Raw genomic sequence first — 18,638 nt, 5'->3', positions numbered from 1 at the left:
GTAAAAAACTGATTTTACTGAAGCCCTGTTTTTGATGCAGTAGCTGACCACTAAAAAACGGATGTTTTTATACCTGACCAGTCTTGTTGCAGTAGTTGACCGCTACAAAATTAAGACATTTTTCAAATTTTTCGCAATAATTTCGCATTATTCGACACATTTTCACTCTTAATTCACTGATATTAACCAATTTCAATGATGAAAACGCATAAAAACACAAAATATCAACGAATTTTAATCACATCATTTCGTACACAACAATGCACATGGAAGGTGAATTTGTCACATGAAGAAAAATGTACGGAATTTGGTGCGGTCAACTACACAAACATGGCATATTTTTGATGCAATGTTTTGACCACCATGTAATTAATCAAATATTAACTTTTAGACGCTATTTATGTTAATCATATTAATTGTCGAACTATTTACTACCTCAAAACACCAAAACTTTGTCCGTTAATAATTCTTTTGTCAATAAAAACCTTAAATTAGACCACACCGATCTTACGATTTTCTTAAGAAATGTGCAACTTTGTACTGAGATGGTGCACTGGTTTCATTTTATGGTTTTATCAAATAAGTAAACATAATAATCGCATTATTTTCATGAAAAATTAATCTTTAGACTCTAAACATTAATTATAACGTTAATTTGCGTATTTTCGTTTGTAATTATTTTCCAAAACTGATAAATAATGTAGCTGGTCAGGTACACCTGCACGGTCAGCTATACCCTCGCTTACCTTAGGCCATAAAATTTAGTAAATTTCCCTCTCTGTCTTTCTCTCAATAACGAAATTAATAAAGGTTTGTTGAGCGTTCCAAAAATCGAGGCAACCTAGTTGAATAGAAACTCCAATTCTTTGAACTGCTTGCTGGTAATTGAAGACCAACTTTCCTAAAGATGTCTGATGTTTCGAATGCGGAACGAATATGAATTGATCGATAGATTAGTGCCAAAGCACCTAGCAGGGTAATAGAAAAAAATAAAGTAGTACTTTAATCGAAGTATGCGAATATTTCCATACCTTTTTTTTCATAATGTCATTGCAAAATTACCATTAAGGCTGCTAATGGTATTATTGGTATAAAAAAACTACTCTATTTGACGTGTAAAAACCTCTATTACCCTGCTAGGTGCTTTGTTAGTGCAGATATTTATCATCTTCAGATTGTTTAACTGCATAACCTCGTTCACGTGACGTTCCACCCACATAATATTTTCATGCTTCGGGGCCGAAAATGAGGGCAATTTTTCGAATTTTCTCGGGTTTCCGGCCCTCTGCATGAAAACTCACATGTGCACCTGTTTGGGACGGTTGATTTAAGGCACTTTCGCTTGTAGACCCCACTTCGTTCGGCCTACAATCCGCGAAATTGCCTAAAATCAATCGTCCAAAACAGGTACACAAATGACTATTGGCGAAACTACCGGCGCATGTGTACCAGAGTAAGGTATTTCTGTCAGCCCATTGAACTGGGCTAATACCGTCTGATTTCTTTCCTAGAATAGCTCCGTGGTTCACAAGATCACTATGACTGATGCTCAGAACGAATTCGTTGCAGCTGTTATCGATAGTAACGACAGTACTGAGCAATCGTATTTTCTTAATGAGGTCTTTTATAACAAAAAGTTTGCTTAAAATGATGAAGTAAATGAAGTAATAGATTTTCTGGAAATGTTCGCATCAAAAGAAGTGATAAACTAAAGCACCTACTACAAAGTAAGTTTCACCTTGAAACAGTGTAGAAATATGATATTACAGCGTACACTGTCCTACTGTCCTGACCTACCACTTCATTTTTTTCTATTACTATGCCTGTCGTTACAATTAATTTTGTTTCGATTCACTTTTCGTACACATTAAATAATGATGACGATAGAATCAGACAGAGCGAAATCCAAACCATCATCTCATTTGACGGTTCGTATATCAACCACTACCAAGGACCTCGAAGGTGAATTTCGTAGTGAGATTCCGATGGAATTTATCTTTTGCATTCTATTCTATTCACGCCGTAGGTGCGGTCGAAATTCAAAATGGAAAGTGCGGAGGCCTTTCTAACGTAGCGTCATTTTCATACAATGAAGCGTTGAAATGTATTTTTCGGTTCACTTTTTCATCGAATCGTTTACTTAAAATTCAAATTTTAGGCACACTTATGGCGTGAATTGAAATCGGGAGATGGGAGCGCTCTCAAACCCAAGTGGATGTTCTCTTCGACCGGAAGCACATTAGAAACTTTGCGTCGATGAGATGATGGACTTGGAGAATTATGCACCGTTGCGTTTCCTTACTCTAAATAATAAAAAATCTGAGTGGTGAGTACAATTCATTTCTATTCGCGTTCAAGTTCAACGATTTTCTTTGCAACAAACGAACAGCCACCAACAACAGTTTCGACAATATTTATTGTCTCCTCTTGATGGTGTCATTAGATACCACAATAATTGTAATGTCCCGCAGACTACTTTCACAATCCAATGAATCCAAGAATTGTCTGGTATATACCAATTGATGCAAAAAAGAAAAAGGAAAAAAAAGCCAGCAACAATACACAGCGCGACACACGCAAACCACCCTCGAATTTCCTCTAATTTTATTCATTTAAAATCATCCGGCAGGAACGAATAAAGTCCCATAAAATGGACAATTTAATATTTGATTTGCAATATCAAAATGTCTGTTAATGGTAATGGATTTTCTGTTTATGGGTTCAACGCACATTTTTTCTGCTGCTGTATGTGTTGTGTAGCATCTCGTAAGATTTGTCCCATGAAAGAAGTATATTTCCTCTCCGTTTTTTTATGAATTTGATTTGATATGCCGTGTATAACTGCTGTAAAAGGTATTAGGTAATGTTATATACATTCAACGGTATGATATGATACACATTACACAAGCACTTTTCGGTATTATTTTTATGATTCCTTTGCTTTTGGCTTTCCGCGATTTCTTCTTTTTTTATATTTTCCCTTTTCATGGGGGTAAATATCGTCTCCAGTTAAGCAGTACCGTGTCAGTGGATAAAAACAAAAAAATAAAACGAGAAAAAAAAACAAAAACAATTTCTTGTAATCGTTTATGTCTTTCCAACTCGTCTCTCGTGTGGATGTGTTTGATATTTGGAGATGTTGTTAGTGACAACTTGTCAATATGTTTTGATTAATGATTCGGGATGTACAGCACAGATGTTGGATGTATGATGACACATCGAGAAATTCAATAAAGTTTTATGCGATTTGGGTATTGTGTGTGTTACATTTTGGAAGTTTTTTTTGTCATTATTTTATTTGGCAACTTGTTTTGTCGGTTACGTGATTTTTTTATCCAATTCGATAAACACCCTTGTTGCTTACGGTGATTTTTTTCAATATGATTGAAGCATAACGACGACTTTTTTTCATGCGGGGAAAATGTCGATTTTTATGTGACTGTAATGTGACCTTTCGGATTTTTACAATATTTTAATGTCTTTGCTCCTGGGTACGAATTTTAAGGTAATAAATTCCCGAAAATTCCCTCAAAAGTTTTTTGCTCATAAATCTTAGGAAATGTGATTTCAAGTTGATTTCTGTAGATCAACAGTAGATCAAGAACAAACTGAAAATCCACAGGTTGCTCAAAATGTCGCCTAAGAATTGAAAAAAAAACTTCTAAAAAATCAAGTAATTTTCGTGAACCATAAATTTTCTTTTGAAAAAATCCACCCAGACACAGCCAATCAACTTTAAATCAAATTTAAATTTAAGAGGTTCCGAGCGTACGCTGAAATTGTAGCCTACATTTCTGCGTTTCGAAATTTTTGATCGCTGATATCTTTTTACGAGAGCCCTTTTTGAAAAATGTACGACCACATTTTCGAGTAAAAATATGTCAGCTTTGAATAAAAAATAAAATTGTCTGTGAAAGTTTCATGTGCTTTGAGAAAACTGTACCGATGCCCCAAATTTGCATCAAAGGTACACTTTTCTCAAAGCACATGGAACTTTCACAGACAATTTTATTTTTTATTCAAAGCTGACATATTTTTACTCGAAAATGTGGTCGTACATTTTTCAAAAAGGGCTCTCGTAAAAAGATATCAGCGATCAAAAATTTCGAAACGCAGAAATGTAGGCTACAATTTCAGCGTACGCTCGGAAGCTCTTAAATTTACATTAAAATAGGTTCTGCCTTACGCCTTGAGGTATACAGAAAATGTGGTGAAAATTCCATCAAGACTTGACACTTCCATCTGTAATCGACAACAGCGACAGAAATACGCAATGAAGTGTCATCATCGTTCTCTTATAAAACAAAATTAATGTTAGATTCACTAAAGAAATAGATTCAGTTTTGAACATTAGAAAATTTAACAATTGAAGTAGGAGATTCTATTGCGTACATCCAATGCGTATCGTCACTGACCTAGGAACTAGTACTATGGCTGCTCCCTTATAAAATTCACAGGAATTTTATGGAAGTGAACTAGTGAGTTTTGAGATCAGCGGGACGTAACGGTGTCTATAGGTACAATAGGGAAAGAGTTGACATTTTTTTTAATTTCCTTATCGTTTGCGCGTTTTGACTATGACGTACAAAAATGTTCTTTTTGTGGAATTGACTGGAACTTTGAGACAATTATGCTCAACAGGGGCAGCACGGATGATTTATTAATTGCACGGACGGAAATTTTAACCATTTGCTCTTTAGGAGCTGTACACAAATTACATACGATTTTTTCAGTGCTGTCATCAGAATAAAATCAATAATAGCTCGTCAAGAATGCTCTTTTTGAGTCACCCGTGTTTCCTACACGCCAAATGCACTGCCTAAATGGCGGGTAGGACACACTGTTGACTCAAAAAAGTGCATACTCTTCGGGCTACTAGGGATTTTAATCTGATGACACCACTGAAAAAAACGGACGTAATTTGTGTACCGACCCTTACTTCCGACTTGTGTTTTATTTGGAGCTCGGGGAAGTGTCAGCACTGTGTTATATCGTAATATAACACGAATTTAACCCGGAATAAGATTGAATTGAAAAAGCTATAACAATATCGCTCAACAGATATTCTAGAACACGGATGGGATCTCGAAACTTTCGGTCGACGCTTCACACTTCAGCAATGGCCAGTGAGTTGGAGGGTGAGGGTGGTACTTTCAACTGATTTATTGGACAAAACTGCTTACAATTTTTACTTACAATTTAGTGACAATCATATCACCAGTACAATTTATCGAATCTGTTACTTCTTTTGGTTCAAGTATTTACAACTGATTGAAGTTCAATCTTTTACTTCATTACTTATCGCATAAGCTTTTCTATATGAGACCTGAAAGTCAGAGCTCATAGTTATTTTCATCCCAGTTGTCGATACCAGATGCAAAAGCTCCACTGATAGAACAAAGGACATAACGTGCCGTAGTCTTCCACGAATGAGCTTAGCCCCAAACTATTGCCAAAGAAGTTCTTGTTGGAAGACTGCAAGATGATTGTTGATTTGAAACAAGAAGAAAACAAGAAGACAACAACATACATCCATATTGTGGACCACGTAACGACTTCGTCATACCTAATCTCACAATTTCAACAAGCTGTGCACTTCGTTTCACACACTTGAAAAAATAAATTTAATTTTATTCCAAGATTTGCGTTCAAGAGTGTGCCGTTCGTAGGAAGTTGTTACTTAATACATACAGTCTATGGCATCAACTTATAGCTGATCTTTTTAAAATAATATTTTGGTTAGCTTCTCAAACACCCTTAAGGCCAAGAAATCATTCGAACCCCTGCATATAAATACACATTTCCCATATATAAGAACCGTCGTCGTCATAAACGGTGAAGTAATCTATATCTCTTCTCCGTTACGGGATACATAACAAGGACTTTTTCAAGAGGTAAAACATAAATGTCGATACGCACTAAAATACATTTCCTTTATGGATGCAAACATTTCCTTCGCCCAGAAACAATAAACACACCGAATTTGAATTTTACATTTAATATACATTCGGATAACACATCACATCCCAATATTATCGGGGGTTGGTTGGAAAAAGGTACACGTGATACACTAAATTCTATATGCCATGCCGTATTCCGCTTTCTATATGGTATTATATACGTAAGCGTGTGTACAAAATATTCTCGGTTCTCGGGGTTTTTACAAGATTAATTTCTTTTCGCTCCAATAATTCAATTAATTCAAAAAGGCCAAAGGCGTTTCGGGTTTTAAGTAAACTGGCCCCAGCATCCGCATCATCATCATCATTTTATGCAAACAAGTACCATTGGAAATATGCCTTTTTCCCATTTTATATTTATCTAAAAATTATATTTTAACAGAAAGAAATTTTTTGTTCCCATAATTTTCTTTCTTTTCATTCTTTGGGCGCTCTCTCGTTGATGTTAATATTCAACAATGTATAATTGTTCCCTTTTCCGTGAATATCACGTCTGGTTGTCGGGTGAATAATACAAATTATAATGTGTGTTTATGCAATTCTGTGACGGAATTGAACTGTTTCTGGCCTCGATGTGATGCCGTAACTTGCAGATTATTACACTCAGACTTAGAGTGTAAAGAAAAACGTTTTCGCACTAGTGCACTCCAAAGTGTTTCCAGACGAGACTTACATATATTCAGACCGATAGAATCACATAGGCCTTTGCTGAACACTGACTGTCACACCCCGAACAGGGTCACATTTCAACAGGCAAAAGCAAAAACACTCGCAACATAAGCATACTAGTCTTAAATTCATACATGTGTGTGTTTAGCGAATCATAAGAAAAATGAAACAAATTTTGAAATTGTCATAGGAAATTACATTTTTCTCATGATTCGCTTAACATGCACTTAGATAATTGTATGACTAGTGACTAAAGATCTTGTGAACATTTTTCCTGTTGAGACGCGGCAGTGTAGTATATTGTATGTTGTTGCATAAATAACTATTTCTGCACGACGATGTATAAATACAGATCGGGTTGAAAGTTGCCAGAAAACAACAATATTTTGAATCTGAGCACGGTAAAAAAGAAAAAAAAAAGAAAGAAATGCCAGGCAAAGAATGAAAAGGAGTTGATTATTTGAATAACTAATTAAGAATTCGAAATTGTATAAATATAAATAAACGCTTAAGGGTGTTCGAGTAAATATTTATAAATTTCGCCGGCTTTTTTTCCTCCTCCGTTTAAGAGTTTTCCATTTCACCCTAAGTACTTTTCGATTTTGGCAAAACAATTTTATTAGAACAGGAGTGTAAGCCAATTCATGGTTGGTGTTATATGCAAAGAGCAAAGTTCATTCGGAGCTCTGTAAATGTTTGCAGTTAATTTTTTTACGGTTGGTCCGAGTTGAGGTGATATGACGGCCAGTACCCAGAATAGTATTTTGGTTCTACCAGCTTGATAGAAAGATGGTTTTGATATGGCACAGTTGAGAAATTTCGACTTCATTTTTAGATTCGAGCTTAGAGCCCATTCACAAGTTACGCTCGGCAAAAATTGCGATTGTTAGATCTGCCTCCCCTTACAGACATGCAAACGTGTAACGAAAATTTCGAAAATGTGTCAAGCGCATCTTTTTGTCATAAATGTCTGGTAGTTCTAAAACAGATTTCCTCTGTCACCTTATCTTACCTCATCTAAAAACAATTTTGTCGGAACGGAAAACTGTTATACACAACGCAACGACGATCAGCGATAATCTCTGGTTATTGTGGTCTTATATAGAAAATCATTAACTAAGTTAACAGATGAAGTAAAAGATTTTGAATTGAACACTACGCGATACTTTAGCGCCTTCACTTGGGCTGACATTTCAAGTGAATGCGTTAAACAAAAGAAGTAGCAGGTGGTATCGGACTACGACATGCTTCAGATATAGCTATACCTTGTTCTGTTTCATCAATGTACAATGTCTCTACTTTGCTAAATCAATTGTTACACGAAACTTACCGACAAGACGATTTGGTACAAGTTGAGGCTGAAGAACAGTTGTGTCAGAGGTTTGGAGAGTTACCTGAGTACATGGGAAAATTTTGAAATAACCCGAAAATCGGAAGTAATACATTCATGGCCTAATGAGAAAATTGACAAGGCACGTTTGCTGACAAATTCATCCGAAGAATAGGGTGCTTGGCTTCAGGCTTTACCATCACCGCAGCTTGGTACACATTTAAACAACAACGAATTTAGAGTAGCTATCGCATTACGTCTTGCCAATAGTACAGCCCCATAAATATGTGGATCGAAAGTAGACAAATACGGTAGACATGGTTTATCTTGCTCCAAAGCTTAAGGAACACTACCACGACATCGAAAGTTCAGCAAATTAATTCAACGAGTATTGAAATCAGCAGAAGTTCCTCGTTTACTCGAACCACCAGGATGCTGCTGACCATATGGGAAGAAACCTGATGGCCTCAGTCTTTTACCTTGGACCAAGGGAAAATCACTGTTATGGGACAATACTTGTGCTGATACTTTTGCGTCATCGTATATAAATCGAACTTCAAATTAGGTTGGGCAGCAAAACACGCGGAAGACACTACGTCGATTTGCGAGAACAATTTATTTTCATTCCAGTCGCCACATAGACGTCCGGTGTGTTTGGCAAAGAGGCAATTAAACTAATAAAAGCAATTGGAAGCAAGATCGCTGAAGTTACTCATGCGAAAAGAGCGACGAGCTTTATGTTCCAGCGATTAGCACTCTCAATTCAGCGTGGAAATGTTGCATCGATTCTTGGTACAATTCCACAAATTATTTTACTTATAAAACAAGGTAAAATACTGTTGAATAAATTTTCTTAATGAGTGATTTCCAAAAAATGATTTTATTGATTAGCTAATTCAATGCAAAGGGGTATTGTAGTCAGTCGTTTGCATATGTATTTGCTTTGCCATAGTAGAAATTCCATTGATTTTAATTTACAATTGTAGGAGTGATAGCCTCCAATAACAATACAATTTGTATTTATACGGATTAAATATCGATTCCTCATCTTCATCCTCCAATCCAATATTAGAAATTTATTCATAAACTAGACACACATACAACCAGTCAGCAAAGCATCGATACATGATGGTCATCTAATTTCCATTTCAAAGATTTCATCAAAATCGAATGGTGTTCAAAACCTACCCATCGTTTGATTACACAGTGAATTTGGCCGAAGCAAGTATAATTTAGATGAAAGGGACGCTATTTTTGTGTACAGGCCTGACGATGATTGTGTGACTATAAATAAACGAAATGTTTGCGTTTCCATGCATGCGGAATCGCCTTTGAACCGAATTTATGGAGAATAAGCTCCATTCGAATTAGAACGCAACGTATTGCGTCTAACAAAATTCCAATAAAATTTTTTGTACGCAAAAATGATGAAATTCGAGGAATTAAATGCATATCAACCGGCAAGACTTTATACACCCCTTCCATAGATGAAAAAAACCTGTTGATAATTCCTGTACTCTGCCATATATATTCGGTTGTATGATGAACATTACAAACATCTTCGCCAAACAACCCCGTTCACATAACTTACTTTCTGATATTACTACCGTGCAACACACACATATAGTATACAATGGATGGTTAAATTTATGTATAAAATATTGGGGATGCTATCTATTCCCAGCAGAGAGGAATCCATGTGAAAAAAGAAAGAAAGAGCAGCGAGCAGTCAAACAAATCAAGGAAAGAAAAGTATGGCATTTAATCAGCTATATCCTGGGGAATTAGTGGTGGTTTCCTGGACTAAAATCGGATTACATCTGTCTGATCTACTGTGTGTTAAATATATATACGACATGACAAGGTGTTGATTTGAATTAATTTCGGTTTTGAATACAATAAAAGGAAATAGGATAACCTGGGTTGAAAAGTTGAAATCCGAGGTCAATAATCACACGTAAACGTGACTGTTCATTTTTGTCCCGTCTCGCTAGACCTAGGAACAACGTTTTGTTTGTATTGTGCCGGAAATGAGCAACAAAATAGTGATATTTCAGCATTAGAGAGAAAAAATTTGCCAGTGCCAGTGCGTCATAGATTTTTCCTAACTAGTGTTATCGCGACTTCGTCACTTATTTCAGACGTCGTTCAGGCTTTTTTAGTGAATTCGATTCCAGCATTCGCCTCCGGCTCGAGGTGGGAACCTCTCATTCGCTTAAAAAAGCATGCGTTAGGAGAATAACTATTACTACTCGAGCTGAAGGCAAGGGTTGCATGAATACTCGCCAAAAAGCACTTTCATGTTAAGTGTTGCGACATTTGATTTTCCCTCATTCGCGAGGTGAAAGCAGCAGTCTTCGACCTGTGACATCAAAATCAAATTTATTTATTGCTAAACAAACCTGTAAATGAGTAAGAAAAACCGTTTCCCGTTGCAATCGACACACACTCAATGCTAAATTGACTTTGGCGGAGAAACAAAAAATCGCAAAAATCATTTTTTTCCCAAACAATAAATCACCTCAAAACCGCACATAATAAGCAATTTCTACAAATTACTTAACAAACCAATCTAAAATTGTTTCATTTCCATACTTAATTTACTTGCATATCTATTTTTCAAACCGCTCAAGAGACACAACAACACCAACAACAAAAATTCTTTATGAATTATATTTGAATCGGCTTCTTTAGTTCTTTGTAAGCGGGAACGATTGCCGCGCTACGATCTCACCATATTATATGTGTTTGAAAATGAGCACCGGCAATCTACAATATATTGAGCACGCACCCACAATTCAATCTATTAATAAAAATTAATAAATAAATCACAACGTTCAAACAGTTATTGCGGTTCTTTGTTTGACTTTTAATACCAGTAGCTGAACGGGTGTTGTTATGGGACTTTACTCTTTTTTTTGTTAGCGCTGGTGGTTTTTGCAGTGTTTTTGTTGATTTTTTTTTGTTCAATTCAGTTAATGCACAAAGGAAATGAGTTTATTCGTTTGGTTTAACTGCGATGTAGACCTTGTTTTTATTGTTCGGTGTAACCTTTAGGAGACATTTTTATGGAGATATGAACATACAAAAAAAATTGAATTGGAATGGTTTTACGTCAATGTTTTATTGTTGCTGCAATGAAAGGGTAGCTGCAGTTGCAAGCAAACCATATTTGAGCGAAAAAACAGGTATATGGGTGTCAAACAATCCACAGGAGACATTCAGTATGTGTAACTCAATTGCCCTCCTATACTAAGGATTGTTCCCCTCAGGTAAACTTCCAGTTCATTCCTTGATTTATTAGAATTTTAAATCTAGTCTAATACAACAATTAGAAATTGGACTGTCTAGACTATAGATGTACATATGCGATAAACTTCAACTACAGTTTCAGAAACGACATTCGTAGCTTCATATGAAACGATGAAATCTATTATTTCGTTTGTTTTAAGTAATCGTTTGATGCAACATCTTTTACTCCATTCATTTTAGCGTATGTTCTGCTATATATATATTAACACATTAACTAATTGACATCGATTATTTTTGCTGTCGATAACAAATGATCACCAATTTATGTAAAAATAGTATTTATCAACAGTTTTCGCTTGAAAAGTGGAACAAATAGATGACTCTCAACAAAGCACCTAGCAGGGTAATAGAGGTTTTCACACGTCAAATAGAGTAGTATTTTGATACCAATAATACCATTAGCAGCCTTAATGGTAATTTTGCAATGACATTAAAAAAAAGGTATGGAAATATTCGCATACTTCGATTAAAGTACTACTTTATTTTTTTTCTATTACCCTGCTAAGTGCTTTGCTCTCAATGATTGACGCTGACGACAAATCGATTTTGATTTTTTTTGTCACATCATTCATTTTAACAGTATAATAATTATCGAATCTGTTACTTACTTTGCGTTCAACATTTTCAGCACATTGATGAGAAAATCTATTACTTCGTTAGTTTTAACAGACATTTTGATACCCAAAATCATATTAGCCATCGAATATTTTGGCATTGAAATCCGCTTAAACGTTAAACGTTATCGACAGAATTTTATTGGGAAACCTTTGTTGCTGACTCAGCAATGCTGAGTAACGTTAAATGCAAGCAGCTAAAAATTTGGTAAAGCTGTTCCGAAGATGCTGCAAAAAAGTTTCATTTTTGAGGCTCGGGAATGGTTCTTTGGGTATGGCTTCGGCGGTAAAATATGTATTTCGATGAGAAGTCTAGAATCTTTTAAAAAGTTGTAAAAGTTGAGCACCTTACTGCAGATGGACAGTCCGTCGAACCAATCTTATTCTCATTAAGTCAATACAATTACCCGAGGCACTCCTATCATTAATCTTATAGAAACAAGCGAGTGACGAGATAACCATTAAATCTGTTACTTATTTTGTTTAAAGTTTCTTCAAAGTTTCTACTAACTTTGTTCTTCATTGGTTTCAGCAAACCATTTTGGTATTTACATACGATATCAGTAATTTAAGAGAAAGGAGATATAATTCGCTAAATTTGTTTAAACTAAAATATCGGCAAGGATAGTTCGACGTTTTACGAACAATGACTTGCATAGAACTACCCTATAAACGAGAACATGAATCCAACCTTAGCATTTTATTTTCCCAATTTTTTTTTTCTTACCGTGTGGAGACATAAGGCCTTACGTTGCCTTATGCCAAAAACATTTTTTTTTTATTTGTTACTCTTCCATTCGAAAATAAATTTTATGACTTTGATACATTAAAAGCAAATTACATTGAGGAGTCGAAAAAAAATGAAGTGGAAAAAAAGAAACGCACACACAACACTAGCCTCTTACGAATTTAAGCCAAAATAAATACATCAACTCTAATCGAATAAAGTCTCTCAAGTTCTTGACAGCTTTGGGTGATTGATTGTAGATTATGCTAATGATGAATCAAATTCGGATGAATTTAAAGAGGAGGGTACACATATAGTTTTGCATTGGACCCGCAATATTATTTTAAATACAAATTGTGAATGGGATAACAAAAAATTTAATATTTTCTTTGCGCTTCGCTTTTTTTGGTGTGGATATAAATACATTGAATTAACATATTGAATGCTCTCCTTAAGAGTGATTTGCTGTTTTTTCGCTTACTATACGGATTCAAACATTCACTCATTCATTGTCTGGCTTATGTTGAGTTAAAAAAGAAAGAAATATTTTGTAAAAATGGATTTTCAAGTTAGATGTACTGGAATTACATAAAATATAGGAAGGAAAGTTCACTGAGATACTGGAGACTAACTATACTAAGAAATAGAAGCAGTGCATACTAGAATTTTTTTAGCAGCCTAAGTGAAGGCTTAAACGAAAAATTTAACGGTCATCTGCTAACGATAACATCAACAAAAATAAACTATAACTCTGACTAATGATGATGTATATTGCAGAATCTATAGTTTGAGCTAATGAAGTAAAAGATTTTGGTCCAATTTACTAAAAACGGTTAGAACGAAAGAAGTAGCAGGACTCAAATGTTATTACTGGTGACCGTCTGCAAAGGTTTGACTTGGCAATTGTATAAACCAAAATGGAAAACTAGACACAGATAATTCACCTAGTACTAGCCTGGTAGTTCAGAACTCTTCAAAACATTTTTTGAAAGAAATCACATCTTCAACGGGCTCTTTCGCCCTACGACTGAATAATTGATTGAATGACAATACAAACGATGTACAAAATATAGAACGCTTCGTCCAACGGGAGAATGAGATTGAGAATGAATCAACGCCGCGAACCAATGAACCGATTCAATCAGATGTTGTTATTGTAGACAAATCTGATTGACAGTATCATAGTGTTGCGGTTGAAATTCGAAGCTACGAACTGGCAACTCAATATGTTTTAGTTTTTGCGTAGCCTATCTGGAACAGATTAGGTCGGATTTCACTTTTACAAGTACGTAGTTACATCTACCTATTTTCATAGCTGAATAAACGGACGGATCAACTTAGAACTAGGCAGACTTTTGCAGGTGGCGCCATTTATATACTTTATATTTACTGATATGGAAGGTCTCACGCTAAAAATTATCAGAACTGCTTCATCATTTATCGTATGTGGATTGTGGATTGTGGAATGATTGGAATAAATTGGATTGGAATTGAGTCCACAAATGTAACAGACCAAGTAATTTCAGTATTAACACAATGTGAAACGGTCCTCTTGTTATATCATTAAACAGCACAAATGAACTGAAAGCAGTAAGTCTAAAGCTGCGTCATGTTAGATCTTGCAAAACTTACTGAGTGTACGGTGGAAGCATTATAAGAAGTTACATTTTGAAAAATTACCATCCAATAGACGTTGTTCATGCCACATGCGATTTACACGTTGTAATAAGTACAAATACGTAAATGTCTTAACATTGGTAATGCATTTGGATTCCACATTGTGGAATGAATAGCGTCGATTGGATTGTAGTTGTTACTTCTTATAATCCCAACACTGTATTTGTTACAAACTGTATTCGGACATGTTTGCTTTCTAATTGTCGTTTGTGCTAAGACGAAAAATAATCTTTTGTTTGACGAAAATGGAAAGCTGTACAAATATGCACAAAGAATCTCCCCATTTTGAATCGGCAACTCTACCCATCAAACAGTCCTCAACTCATGCACACTAACAAAATGTGGTCAGCTTTACCGGATACTTAGTTGTTTGTTATAACGAAGTTAGGTAAAATCTTCCACTCTCGCTCTGTGTGTATAATATTTCTCAAAAGCAAGGAATACAAAGTATGTGATAGGTGAAACCAGTAACCGCCATAGGTCACATTGGTCAACTTCAAAACTAAGGAAGGTCGTTCTTATAAATACTATATTTTCTCGTATACATATCTACCGACCCAACAGTCGGTATCAGTGTAACATCATAAGGATTCCACACTACTTTTTGTTTCTCTCACTAGATGAACCAGTTCGGTGTGTTATCGTCAGACCGATATGTGTATATTTTGCTGTAAATTATTCCTTGACGATATACTAAGTTGCAGACCATACTGACTATACATTCTGTATTTATCTATACGTAAAATGTTACTGAAGTTTATGTATGCACGGTATTTATGCGCTCGTCTTATGTATTATAAATTTTGTGTGATGGTCAAAAACCAAAGTGCTATGCCAAAAGCTATAAAATTACAAGCTATAAGTCTAGGTTAAACTTAAAACTATGCATAGAATGGGGAAAAGGTTCTCATCATTTCTAAACCCTCAACATTATTCTCGTAATGTCCCCCCAGTTATGGTCATCATCTCGAAATTTCGGAGATGGAGGGAAAATTGTGTCCATACACATAAGAAAAAGGAAGTTGGTGTTTTCGGTTTGTTTTGTGAATTTCGTCCGACTTTGTATTTTATAACATATATGAGAGCGGATGTGGAAATAAGTTTCAAATATTTTACAGAACTAAGGAACACTGAGGCGAAAGGCGAAATGGAAATGTTTGCTGGAAAATCGAAAACCAAAAATGTTTCGTCTTCGACACAGAGAATGTATGTGGTGAGTAAATGTGTATGTATGTCTTTTATCGACAAAATAATGTTCGTTTCATATGTGCGGCGTGATTAACCGTAATTTCTCGACTCAAAAGGCCATGAGAAAATGACATTTTGTTTACGCTACGTCTGATGACAGATCGATGTATAAAATTTCTATTTTCTTCACTATTCTTTTGACATGTTAGAAAATGTCCACTCTCCTTTCGACAATAGGGAAAATCTAAATTTACTTTTCCGAACTATCTTTTTGTGAAAAATTATGTAACAACGGGTAATCGAACCTCGCTCTGCTCTGGGTCGCAAAACCTCGCTCTTGTTGGAATTTCCTATTTTCTTCTCTCGTTAAACAAATAACTATTTCCCATATACACACCGGGGCCAATACGAATTATCAGTGGAACATTAACGAGTGTAACAACACCAAACATTTCTCCATTCTTAGCCTAACGTTCCGAAATATCTCACTGGTTTTTGTTAAATAATACAAAGACCTTAATTTGCAAAGGAACGACACTTTTGAACGGAAAATACAAAATCATGAAACTCACAAAGGATATTTTGTTGGATGTGATGTGTGGTTGGTAGGTAATTCAAGAACAAAACACAAGAAAATTTTAGTAATTTATAGCATGTGGGTTTTCGACGTTTTTTTTTCTTCTTGTTTCGTTTCCATTTAGGAATAACAAAGCAACATTTTTTCGGTGAAAGATACGTCCATTATGTGTGCTGTTGTGAGTGTGGTATTGTGTAAATATCCCTTTAATTTTTGCTCGCAGTTCTTTTGATGACAGATTATATTACTGCACGAAACTATTTCCGTGTGTTGGGTAGACTTATGATTGAAATGAGGAGTTTTATAGTTTACATTTCCCTCGTTGTTTGCAGTGGTATGTAGAAAATACTAATTGTAATACGAGGATATTTGACCAACTGTCCAATGATATAGCATTAACTCAATTACGGATTTTATTTATTCATCAGTGCCATGTTCAATTATCGAGTCCTTCGTGAGTTAGCAGAGATTTTTTTTACAGATTTCCAATCTAAATTTCTAATCTCAAACTTTGATGATTCCTGTGAGAACTCCGGGTCGATATTGATTTGCAATGGGTAAATTGCAAGCTTTCACAGACAACAGACAGTAAGTATATCAACAGAACATTTGTCTTTAACTTCTTCTTGACTAATTATTCACTACAGACGGATACAAAATCTTTTACTTCAAATGTTTAAACATTACGTAAGACCACTCTGACCTCAGTTTATCACATATTTTTGCTTTTTTTTGCAATAACAGATTATTGACTTACGAGTCAAGGATCCCGAATCTAAAGAAACATTTATTTAACATAAAAGGTGCTGCTTACGTAACATAAGTTGCTTAAATTACACAATCCAATGGATATCGTCGTTACAAACAAAAAGTCGAATTCAATCAATGCACTCCAATAACAGGCACAAGAACAGAATTTTTCAGTATTTTTTAACAGTCATTTGGCCTCTATGGAAAGTTCGTAACGCAACAACACTGACCAACATAAAAAACCTGAATTTATATGAGAATTTTCGACTACTGCGTGGAGGCCTCTTATTTATTTCTGTTCTCGTGCCTGTTCTTGGAGTGCGTTGATTCAATAATCATTTTACGAAACTCAAAGGTGGCCATAAACATGATTATTAATTCTATGGATAGTCTTTCTTTTTAGACACTTTCGAACAACAAATTGAATTTAACTTGTTGTTAACACCTGGCCAAAAACTGAAGATTCTGTCCACTAAAATTCCAGAGCACAGAGTGTTCACATTCTGTGTACACAACTCAAAATGTGCACAGACACCAAGAACATGTAAACAAATGATACACAGTTCGAGTACAGATGTGAACTATTTTGAGCACGAACTGTGAATTTTTCACAGTTTCTTCATATTTTGTGAACAGAAATTCTAATTTATCGTTTTACACTCGAAACTAGGGTTCAGTGAGTTTTTTTTGCATTACCTTCAGTGTTTATACACTTTGCACCAGATAGGGCAACAACGTCCCATAACCATTTCAACAAAATCCAAACAATTTTGGTTTTAGATGATACAATCGCCTGTGAATGGATATAACACCTCGTTTGCGTGAAATATCCCCTTCATTAATTGCATTACCACTGAACACTTTTTCTTGGTACCTCAATGAAAGTCTTACACTAACCAGAACTCTATCCACTTAACATATACACTGCTCATTACACGATTGGCTTCTTCTGTTAACATATAACGCTACAGGTTTTGTCTCAGTTAATCCCTAAGATTGGAATATCCCAAAGTTCCCAACAATGCCATAAACGTCAAAAATCGAAGGGGAAACAACCATTGCGAATGGTGTGACAGTATCGGGCGAATAAAGGTAAATAATAGGTGAATAAAAGGAAATAATTGGTGAATAATCGAATGGTTGGACAAGATTTTCCATTGCTTTTTCCCCCTCGCCAAAAATTCAGAAAATTTCGTTAAAATTCCCAAATATCATTTACAACCATTCTCCGCACAACAACAACTTCACTTAACATGAAACGAAAAGCCAAAATTTTAACTACTCCTAATCAAACCTCCGATTTTGAAAGTAAAGCCTTTTTGGACGACAAACAGAGCTGTAGCTCTTCCCTTGCCCGCACATCACGTAAAGTGGTAATAAAGAGAAAGAAAAGCTGTTTCGACCTCGAGAACTAGCGGTGGTCCACGGTCAGAGTGGACTGACATTTCAGTTGCTTCCGCTAGCCTCTTACACAATGCAGCGAAAAACTTTACCTTCGAACAAGTGAATTTAGTTTTTTCAGATTGATTGCCATCGTTTGATGGAAACTTGGACATTCTTGGAAGCAATTTTTCCACAAACTCCCAAAATTTCACAGAAATTCTTCAAAGTTCCCAAAACTCTAAATTTTCACAAATTCCCAATGTTAGAGCCTAGTTTTACTCTGAATAAAAAAAAATGTTTCATCTACCATGAGCCATTTGATGGAATTTTATCGCACTCACATATTGTCTTATCAACACGCTGTGAACGGTATGATGAAATCAAGTGCGATAACACACCATCCTTGGTATTATTTTTTCCGCTCATTAAACTTATGGAAAGTGTCTCAAAG

This window comes from Bradysia coprophila, unplaced genomic scaffold, assembly GCF_014529535.1.
Source record: "Bradysia coprophila strain Holo2 unplaced genomic scaffold, BU_Bcop_v1 contig_297, whole genome shotgun sequence".
Lineage (NCBI taxonomy): Eukaryota > Metazoa > Arthropoda > Insecta > Diptera > Sciaridae > Bradysia > Bradysia coprophila.
The sequence above is the reverse complement of the archived record's forward strand: the minus strand, read 5'-3'. Positions refer to the sequence as shown.